Below are 12,512 nucleotides of genomic sequence, written 5' to 3'. Positions count from 1 at the left end.
ATGTAACACCCCGACCCGTGTCCATCGACGGATTAGAGTTACGAGGCATTACCGATCAAAATTTAATATCATAAATCAAGCAATTATCCAAACATTTATGTCATTTCAATTTACTACCTATACTACATATAATACACATTATTTTCAAATTAGGCTTAACTATACTAATTTATAAAACTATTTACAAATATGCTAAACACATCACACTACCATATAAATAACCGAAATTTTTGCATAAGCTTAAACATCATATATATATCAAATAGATCACAACCATAAAACCAAACTTAACCAAAATGAATAAGCCATTTTCGCATGGCTCAAATTCACACATCCTAAAATTAAACATATAAACTAGACTATACATGCCATAGGTTCGAATTCAAAATTTATAAAATACCAAAGACAGTCGATAGTGTGATAGACTATGCTAATGATCCCCGAGCTCGTAACGCGACTCCAAAATCTATAAAACAGAGTAAACAAATACAAACACACATTAAGCTATTAAAGCTTAGTAAGTTATACGCAAAAAAAAATTAAAATTCATTTATATATAAATGCATAATAATACTTATTCCATCATTAAGATAAAATAAACCAAATATCCTAATATTTCGTACCATCTAACACTATAAAAAAAAAGATCACATTGTATTTTCATATAAACAAACCATATGGCCAAATACACATAAATATTTAGCAAAGCCAAATATTCAATAAATCATTATGTCAAAACATGCTTATATTCAAATGGTAAACTCATACAATATATTTCATTTGAAACTATTATCAAATTATAACAATCAACTTACCTTAACACTAATTAAGCAAATGGCTAACACATACCTGAATAATTTAGCTTTTACTATTACTCACATAAGATTTTTATAACATAGAGACTTGTATAAAACACCGGCATAAAGCCTGCTAGGCACAAAGCCCGATACATTCCACCGGCACAAAGCCTGCTAGACATAAAGTCTGATACATTTCACCGGCACAAAGCCTGCTAGACATAAAGTCTGATACATTTCACCGGCATCAAGCCTGCTAGACGTAAAGTCTGAAACATCTTATTTTCAAACTATATATATATAGTATATAAAATCCATGTATAGAGATTCAGCTCAAAATTCATTACTTATATTTTTAAAACACATGGATATATAAATCTCCATCACCAAATCTAACTTGATAATTCAATAATTCAACCAAAACATATTTGTATATATAACCTCATACTTTTGATTCTACTACTAATATCATAAGATTTAACTTATGATATACTATGTGTCTTTAACATTCAAACATATTAAAATAATCTAAGCTAATAATTTCATACCATTTATTCAATACAAAACTTGTACATTTGCATATACGTTCACATTTGACTTCATGTATACATATATAATTCCAAACCTAATTTCAATTCAAGAAATTATACATGTACATTTATACATATTCGAATCTACCGTATAAATATATAAATTCATACTCAATTTCAAAACATAAACTTATACATATATATATGACATATCTAAATTCAATACACAACACATATATCTGCATACTCATTCGAATCTATATATATACAATTATAACATACATATACCACAAATCAAATCCAAGAGTTTATATATAAATGTACTTATATAATCATTCAAACCTTATACATATATATATACATATGCCTTATACATATCTTTGATTAATCTAATAATTTATACATGTATATACTTATACATCGTTTATACTTCAACTAAATTTAAAGGTTTATATAAGTATAAACCTATATATATATTCAAACATTAATAATACATGTATATCATTCATACTTTATTTTATTTCAATCAATATGCCTTTAAATTTAAGTTCAACAAAATACAATACATTTACATACCTATATATCGATTTAACAACATTAAATAGCTATTAGACTTACCTCGGATATCAGCGGACACGATCGACTACTCGACTACTTTCGTTTTCCCCCGATCCAATTCCGTTTTCCTCGTTTCTTGATCTAAACACATTTAAATTTAACCTTTTTATTCATCAAAATATTCAATTAACTCCAAAAATACATAAATGGGCAAATTACTATTTTGCCCCTGACATTTTACACTTTTTACAATTTAGTCCATTTTTGCACAAAACACAAAATACATAAATTTTGCCCACATTATGTTAGGGCCGAATATTTCATAGACCCATATAGATCCTTTCATGTCATTTATTTCACCTTTTAGTCCCTCAATTAAATATTTTTTTACAAATTAATCCAAAATAATTAAATTCATCAAAAATTCAAGAACACATATTATAATCTATCACATATCTTTCATATTTCATCATCAACTATTACTAAGCTCAAGTATTCATAAATGGCATGTCTCAAAATCACTATCAAATTCTAAAATTAAAGCATGGGCTAGATATAACACGAAGCAACGATCACAAAAACGTAAAAATCATCAAAAACCGAAACCAAACATACCTTAAATCAAGCATCAAAGATGGCCGAATAGCTTGGTTCTTCTTCTTTTATTTTCTTTTCTTAGTTTCGAATAGATGATAAGGAAATAAAAGATGATGGTGGTCTTTATTTGTTTAATTATAATATTATAATATACTATATATTATAACATTTATAATTAATATAAAAACTATATATATTATACACATAATGCCGCCCACTATTCTTTTTAATGGTTAAATTGCAAAACTAAACCTCCATATTAAAAGAACAACCATTATTCAGCCCCTTTTTAAAAATAACCATTAAATTTTTATTTTACGCGATTTAATCCTTTTTATTTAATCGGACACTCAAACGGCGAAATTAAAGCACGAAATTTTTACACTAGTAAATTCACGCATAATAAACACAGAAAATAATATTAAAATATTTTTTTGACTCGGACTTGTGGTCCCGAAACCACTATGTCCAATTAGAGTCAGAACCGGGTTGTTACAACTCTCCCCCCTTAGGGGTTTTCGTCCCCGAAAATCTTACCGGTGAATAGGTTTGGATAACGCTCTTTTATTGTATCTTCTGACTCCCAAGTTGCTTCTTCAACCCCATGTTTATGTCACAATACTTTAACTAACGGAATTTTCTTATTTCGTAATTCTTTGATCTCACGAGCCAGAATGCTAATCGGTTCTTCCTCATATGTCATGTCAGAGTTAATTTCAATCTCCGTCGAACTAATCACATGTGAAGGATCAGATCGGTATCTACGGAGCATCGAAACATGGAATACGTTATGAATCTTTTCTAACTCAGGCGATAACATTAATCTATAAACAACCGATCCAACTCGCTCTGTAATCTCATACGGTCCAATGAATCTCGGACTCAATTTGCCTATACGACCGAATCTGAGTATTTTCTTCCACGGTGAGACTTTTAAAAACACTTTATCCCCGATCTGAAATTCTATACCCTTTCTTTTCAAATCCGCATAAGATTTTTGACGATCCGCTGCTGATTTCAGACTGTCCCGAATCACTTTCACTTTCTGTTCGGTCTCTTTAATCAAATCAACCCCGTGTATCTTATTTTCACTGAGCTCGGTCCAATACAGTGGTGTACGACATTTACGACCGTACAAAGCCTCATAAGGTGCCATTTTGATACTAGATTGAAAGTTATTATTATAAGCAAATTCAATCAAAGGTAAGTATCGTTCCCACATACCTTCAAACTCGAGAATGCAACATCTCAACATATCCTCAAGTATCTGAATGATTCGTTCAGATTGACCATCTGTCTGCGGATGGAAAGCTGTGCTAAAATGTAGTTTCGTACCTAAAGCATCTTGTAGTTTCTTCCAAAATCGCGATGTGAATCTCGGATCTCTGTCTGAAACAATAGAAATAGGTACACCATGCAACCTCACAATTTGTGAAATATAAAATTCCGCAAGTTTATCGAGCGAAAAATTTGTACGAATCGGAATAAAGTGTGTCGATTTTGTCAACCTATCAACAATAACCCAGATTGCATCTTTCTTGCTCGATGTCAACGGTAAACCGGATACAAAATCCATCGTGACTCGATCCCATTTCCATTCAGGTATCATGATCGGCTGAAGCAACCCAGATGGTACCTGATGCTCGGCTTTAACTTGCTGACAAATTAAACATTTCGAAACAAAGTCAGAAATGTCTCGTTTCATACCTTGCCACCAATAGTGCTGTTTCAGATCGTTATACATTTTCGTGCTACCCGGATGAACAGAAAATCGACTACTATGAGCTTCCTTCAAAATCATCTGAATTAACTCTGAATTTTTCGGAACACATAATCGGTTTCTAAATCTCAAACAATCCTCAGCATCAACTAAAAACTCCGAATCAACATTTAAGTCACACTGAGCTCGTTTTGCACTTAAATCATTATCGACTTTCTGAGCTTCACAAATCTGTTGAACAAATAACGGTTTTGCTTTCAACTCAGCTACTATCGTACCATCTTCAGACATAACCATATGTGCGTTCATTGCACGCAAAGCAAACAGTGATTTCTGACTTAAGGCATCAGCAACAACATTAGCCTTTCCTGGATGATAGTCAATCACCAGCTCGTAATCTTTCAACAGTTCTAACCATCGACGCTGTCTCAAATTCAGATCTTTCTGAGTCATCAATTATTTCAGGCTTTTGTGATCGGAATAAACATGACATCTTTCGCCAAATAGATAGTGACGCCATATTTTTAACGCAAATACAATAGCGGCCAATTCCAAATCATGCGTCGGATAGTTCTTTTCATGCGGCTTTAACTGTCTCGAGGCATAGGCTACAACTTTGCCTTCCTGCATCAAAAAACAACTCAAACCATTTAAAGATGCATCACTATAGATAACAAACTCTTTACCCGATAGTGACGCCATATTTTTAACGCAAATACAATAGCGGCCAATTCCAAATCATGCGTCGGATAGTTCTTTTCATGCGGCTTTAACTGTCTCGAGGCATAGGCTACAACTTTGCCTTCCTGCATCAAAACACAGCTCAAACCATTTAAAGATGCATCACTATAGATAACAAACTCTTTACCCGATTCGGGTTGAACTAGGACTGGAGCTTCGGTCAAAAGAACTTTCAACTGATCAAAGCTTTTCTGACACTTTTCTGACCACTCAAACTTAACGTCTTTTTGTAGTAGCTTTGTCATCGGGGTCGCAATCATAGAGAACCCTTTCACAAAACGTCTATAATAGCCAACGAGCCCTAGAAAGCTTCGAACTTCCGAAACATTCCTTGGAGGTTTCCAATCAAGTATAGCTGAAATTTTACTCGGGTCAACCCTAATACCCGATGCTGATACAACATGGCCCAGAAAACTGACTTCACGTAACCAGAACTCACATTTACTAAACTTTGCATACAACTGCTTATCTCGCAAAGTTTGTAACACAAATCTCAGATGTTCGGCATGCTCATTTTCGTCACGAGAGTAGATCAAAATGTCATCAATAAATACTACCACAAACCGATCCAGATACTTCCTAAAGATTCGATTCATCAAATCCATGAAAATAGCAGGTGCATTAGTAAGTCCGAAAGGCATAACAAGAAACTCATAATGTCCGTACCTCGTTCGGAAAGCAGTCTTTGGCACATCAGAGTCTTTAACTCGCAACTGATAGTAGCTTGATCTCAGATCTATCTTCGAAAACACAGTAGCCCCTTTCAACTGATCGAACAAATCATCAATCCGTGGTAATGGATACTTATTCTTTATAGTCACCTTATTGAGTTGCCGGTAATCAATGCATATTCTCATCGTTCCGTCTTTCTTTCTCACAAATAGAACTGGTGCACCCCAAGGAGAGAAACTCGATCGTGCAAAACCTTTATCAGTCAACTCTTGCAACTGTACTTTCAATTCTTTTAATTCGGTAGGTGCCATACGGTACGGAGCTATCGAGATTGGAGTCGTCCCTGATACTAACTCAATACCAAACTCTACCTCTCGAATAGGTGGCAAACCCGGTAATTCTTCGGGAAACACGTCTAAATACTCACACACTACTGGCACAGATTCAATCTTCTTTTCGGTCACTTTACTATCAAGAACAAATGCAATGTAAGCTTCACAACCTTCTCTCACATACTTCTGAGCTGACATCAAGGATATTATTGCTGGTAAACCATTCAGATCATTAGATTCAATCCGAATAATCTCATCATTCCGACACCGTAGATCAATAGTTTTCCGTTTGCAGTTTACTATAGCATCATGCAGAGTTAACCAATCCATACCCAGAATTATATCAAACTCGTCGAATGGTAGCAATATCAAATCAGCTGGAAAACATAAATCTCGAATCATCAATGGACAATTCTTGCACACTTTGTCAACCAAAACACATCGGCCCAGGGGGTTCGATACTTTAATTACAAACTCAGTAGACTCAACAGGCAAAGTCTTACTGAATACTAAAGTCTCACACACATAAGAATGAGTCGAACCAAGATCAATCAATGCAATAACATTAGTATCATAAAGAGTGAAAGTACCAGTAATAACATCTGGAGAAGAAGCCTCCTCCCGAGCACAGATGGCATATGCTCTGGCAGGTGCACGAGCCTCAGATCGAACTGCCATGTCCTTTGTTCCTCTCTGACTACCACTTACATTACTCAATTGCCTCGGCGGTCTACCTCGTACTGGCACATTACTCGGTCTGGTATTTTGCACAGTGTTTTGCTCAGCTACCATCGGACACTCTCGAATGAAATGATCCTTTGAACCGCACTTAAAGCAAGACCGATCATGAAATCTGCAATCTCCAGGATGCCATTTCCCACAATGCTTGCACTCTGATCTATTTTGTCGAACACTACCAACGCTAGCAACTGAAGTAGCTCGTGAACTCACAGGGGGTCGACCTCGATCATACTTAGGAAACCTTGCAGTAGCTTTAGATCGGCTATGATCCTCTCTGGATTTCCTTGAGGTCGACTGAAATGATTTACTGAATGATCTTTTACGAGAATCTCGAGCTTCATAGTCAGCTTTCCTCTTCTCTTTCCCGAGCTCCTCAGCTTTACAAGCTCGTTCAACAAGTACTACGAACTCTTTTATCTCAAGTATACCAACTAACAGTTTAATATCTTCATTCAACCCATCTTCAAATCTTTTACACATGATAGCTTCAGTCGAAATACATTCTCGAGCATATCTACTGAGTCTCACAAATTTCCGCTCATATTCTGTCACTGCCATACGACCCTGTTTCAATTCAAGAAATTCCTTACGCTTCTGATCAATAAATCTCTGGCTGATATATTTCTTACGGAACTCAATCTGAAAGAATTCCCAGGTCACTCGCTCTTTCGGAACCACCGATACTAGTGTATTCCACCAGTGATATGCAGTGTCCCGTAGCAAAGATATGGCACATTTCAAGCACTCATCAGAGGTGCAAGATAACTCATCAAACACTCGAATAGTATTATCAAGCCAGAATTCAGCTCGCTCAGCATCATCATCATCAGTAGCTCTGAACTCTTCGGCCCCGTGTTTTCGAATTTTGTCAACCGGAGGCTTAAGTAATCTCATCGGATCACTTACTTGAGGTATAACAGGAATCGAAGGTGGATTATTCGGGGGTGGAGGTTGTTGTGCAATCGGATTAGTTCGGACATATTGAGTAAACCAGTCATTCATCATTTGGTAGAAGGCTTGTTTAGCCTCTCCCTCCTGGTTACTCGAGGTCGGTCGAGAATCTACCAGCTCTGTCCCTTGTGCGGAAGCAGGCGCTATACTCTCGACATCATCGGCTACGGCTCGATCGGGATCCATTACAATACGAAAACACATTTTTAGATGTCAGCAATCATCACACTATCTTGGTATAAAAATTATGGCATGTATAGCTAGACTCATACACACTACGTTAGTCCAAGAATCGACTAAACCATAGCTCTGATACCAATAAAATGTAACACCCCGACCCGTGTCCATCGACGGATTAGAGTTACGAGGCATTACCGATCAAAATTTAATATCATAAATCAAGCAATTATCCAAACATTTATGTCATTTCAATTTACTACCTATACTACATATAATACACATTATTTTCAAATTAGGCTTAACTATACTAATTTATAAAACTATTTACAAATATGCTAAACACATCACACTACCATATAAATAACCGAAATTTTTGCATAAGCTTAAACATCATATATATATATCAAATAGATCACAACCATAAAACCAAACTTAACCAAAATGAATAAGCCATTTTCGCATGGCTCAAATTCACACATCCTAAAATTAAACATATAAACTAGACTATACATGCCATAGGTTCGAATTCAAAATTTATAAAATACCAAAGACAGTCGATAGTGTGATAGACTATGCTGATGATCCCCGAGCTCGTAACGCGACTCCAAAATCTATAAAACAGAGTAAACAAATACAAACACACATTAAGCTATTAAAGCTTAGTAAGTTATACGCAAAAAAAATTAAAATTCATTTATATATAAATGCATAATAATACTTATTCCATCATTAAGATAAAATAAACCAAATATCCTAATATTTCGTACCATCTAACACTATAAAAAAAAGATCACATTGTATTTTCATATAAACAAACCATATGGCCAAATACACATAAATATTTAGCAAAGCCAAATATTCAATAAATCATTATGTCAAAACATGCTTATATTCAAATGGTAAACTCATACAATATATTTCATTTGAAACTATTATCAAATTATAACAATCAACTTACCTTAACACTAATTAAGCAAATGGCTAACACATACCTGAATAATTTAGCTTTTACTATTACTCACATAAGATTTTTATAACATAGAGACTTGTATAAAACACTGGCATAAAGCCTGCTAGGCACAAAGCCCGATACATTCCACCGGCACAAAGCCTGCTAGACATAAAGTCTGATACATTTCACCGGCACAAAGCCTGCTAGACATAAAGTCTGATACATTTCACCGGCATCAAGCCTGCTAGACGTAAAGTCTGAAACATCTTATTTTCAAACTATATATATAGTATATAAAATCCATGTATAGAGATTCAGCTCAAAATTCATTACTTATATTTTTAAAACACATGGATATATAAATCTCCATCACCAAATCTAACTTGATAATTCAATAATTCAACCAAAACATATTTGTATATATGACCTCATACTTTTGATTCTACTACTAATATCATAAGATTTAACTTATGATATACTATGTGTCTTTAACATTCAAACATATTAAAATAATCTAAGCTAATAATTTCATACCATTTATTCAATACAAAACTTGTACATTTGCATATACGTTCACATTTGACTTCATGTATACATATATAATTCCAAACCTAATTTCAATTCAAGAAATTATACATGTACATTTATACATATTCGAATCTACCGTATAAATATATAAATTCATACTCAATTTCAAAACATAAACTTATACATATATATATGACATATCTAAATTCAATACACAACACATATATCTGCATACTCATTCGAATCTATATATATATACAATTATAACATACATATACCACAAATCAAATCCAAGAGTTTATATATAAATGTACTTATATAATCATTCAAACCTTATACATATATATATACATATGCCTTATACATATCTTTGATTAATCTAATAATTTATACATGTATATACTTATACATCGTTTATACTTCAACTAAATTTAAAGGTTTATATAAGTATAAACCTATATATATATTCAAACATTAATAATACATGTATATCATTCATACTTTATTTTATTTCAATCAATATGCCTTTAAATTTAAGTTCAACAAAATACAATACATTTACATACCTATATATCGATTTAACAACATTAAATAGCTATTAGACTTACCTCGGATATCAGCGGACAAGATCGACTACTCGACTACTTTCGTTTTCCCCCGATCCAATTCCGTTTTCCTCGTTTCTTGATCTAAACACATTTAAATTTAACCTTTTTATTCATCAAAATATTCAATTAACTCCAAAAATACATAAATGGGCAAATTACTATTTTGCCCCTGACATTTTACACTTTTTACAATTTAGTCCATTTTTGCACAAAACACAAAATACATAAATTTTGCCCACATTATGTTAGGGCCGAATATTTCATAGACCCATATAGATCCTTGCATGTCATTTATTTCACCTTTTAGTCCCTCAATTAAATATTTTTTTACAAATTAATCCAAAATAATTAAATTCATCAAAAATTCAAGAACACATATTATAATCTATCACATATCTTTCATATTTCATCATCAACTATTACCAAGCTCAAGTATTCATAAATGGCATGTCTCAAAATCACTATCAAATTCTAAAATTAAAGCATGGGCTAGATATAACACGAAGCAACGATCACAAAAACGTAAAAATCATCAAAAACCGAAACCAAACATACCTTAAATCAAGCATCAAAGATGGCCGAATAGCTTGGTTCTTCTTCTTTTATTTTCTTTTCTTAGTTTCGAATAGATGATAAGGAAATAAAAGATGATGGTGGTCTTTATTTGTTTAATTATAATATTATAATATACTATATATTATAACATTTATAATTAATATAAAAACTATATATATTATACACATAATGCCGCCCACTATTCTTTTTAATGGTTAAATTGCAAAACTAAACCTCCATATTAAAAGAACAACCATTATTCAGCCCCTTTTTAAAAATAACCATTAAATTTTTATTTTACGCGATTTAATCCTTTTTATTTAATCGGACACTCAAACGGCGAAATTAAAGCACGAAATTTTTACACTAGTAAATTCACGCATAATAAACACAGAAAATAATATTAAAATATTTTTTTGACTCGGACTTGTGGTCCCGAAACCACTATGTCCGATTAGAGTCAGAACCGGGTTGTTACATGAGAGACTTGCCGAGGTGAATATATAGGAGTTAGACACTTAATTTGTTATTGTGAGAATAAATTTGTAGGAATGTTATTTTGATAGTAGATGTAACACCCCATACCCGTATCCGTCGCCGGAATAGGATACGAGGTATTACCAGATTTTACTGATTTTTTTTATTTTAAAAAAAAACTCAATATAACCCCTTTATAAATATCTAATCCTCCCTGCAAATTTTAAACCGAGACCAAGCCAACACAACCAATCCATTTCAACAAATTTTCAAGATAGATTTATTGTATTCATAAGATAATCTCATCACATGCCAAAATCAAAATTTGTTACCCATACCAATGGCTAACCATACATTCATTCCACATTAACATCTACCTTACTAGCTTATACATGCCATTGATTTCCAAAATAAGTTTCTTTATGTATTGAGATCTTGAGGTTGATAGTGTGATGCGTCTCCGACCAAATCCGACCTCCGAGCTCTTAACTCTACAAACAGGGGAAAAAGAAACAGGGTAAGCACTTTGTGCTTAGTAAGCTCATGTAACAAGAATTATACTTACCTAATATTTTCCATACAATATAATAACATTCATACACCCATTCCATACATTATTCCCCTATCATGCACAAACTCAACATTCAAATTAGTCCAATAATTTCCATGTATCAATAATTTATACCATGATTGATGAGCTCATCAATTCCATGATTTCCATTTCCTTGTTATTTTTCCATATTTATCCCGTTGAACTACTTGGAATTTCGATGGATTTTCAGGGGTACACCTAAGTGTACAAATTTCGGGTCCGTCAATTCATATTCATGTGCGCACATTTCCATTTCAGAGAGCACACCCCCGCGAACCTCATCCTTACAGCGGGATTACCAGTCCAGGCTAAATCCCCTGTAATATAAACTCATAGAGTATTGTCGAGATTACCAGTCCAGGCTAAATCCCCTGCAACGACAATTACTCTAATGAGCTTGGATCTGAATTACCAGTCCAGGCTAAATTCAGACCCTAACTCGGATTACCCGTCCAGGCTAAATCCATTTTCCACATATTCTTCGGGAGGGCTATATCAGGATAGGATCACCCCTCCGGGCTAGATCCTTTTTACCGTCAATTCCTTTTCAGAGATCCATCGAATTTTCCTTTCATTCAACCGGGATTTATTTTCTCTTTTCATCAAGAATATCAATACTTCATCAATTATCATACAATAAACATCCAAATCATTTTCACATTAATAACAAACATTTCAATAAATAAATTTAATCCCAAACAATTGATAGTTAATTAAGGTAGAGTGACTAAATTGTAAAAGTCTTGTCACTATAAATTTTTAAATTGTAAAGGGATCAAAATGGTAATTAAATCATTTTATTTTATTCAATAGTGAAAATGGATGTTGCCATCCACTTTGCTTAATTAATATTAAAACTAATTAATTAAGTTAATTGTGATCAATTAAAAGTTAAACAAAGTATATAAAGAAAATGTTGATTGTCATATTTTATTTTCTTTTCTTGTCCACCGAATGAAAACAAAAGGAAACATACAAGCC

This window comes from Gossypium hirsutum, chromosome D03, assembly GCF_007990345.1.
Source record: "Gossypium hirsutum isolate 1008001.06 chromosome D03, Gossypium_hirsutum_v2.1, whole genome shotgun sequence".
NCBI lineage: Eukaryota > Viridiplantae > Streptophyta > Magnoliopsida > Malvales > Malvaceae > Gossypium > Gossypium hirsutum.
Note: the sequence above shows the minus strand (reverse complement) of the source record.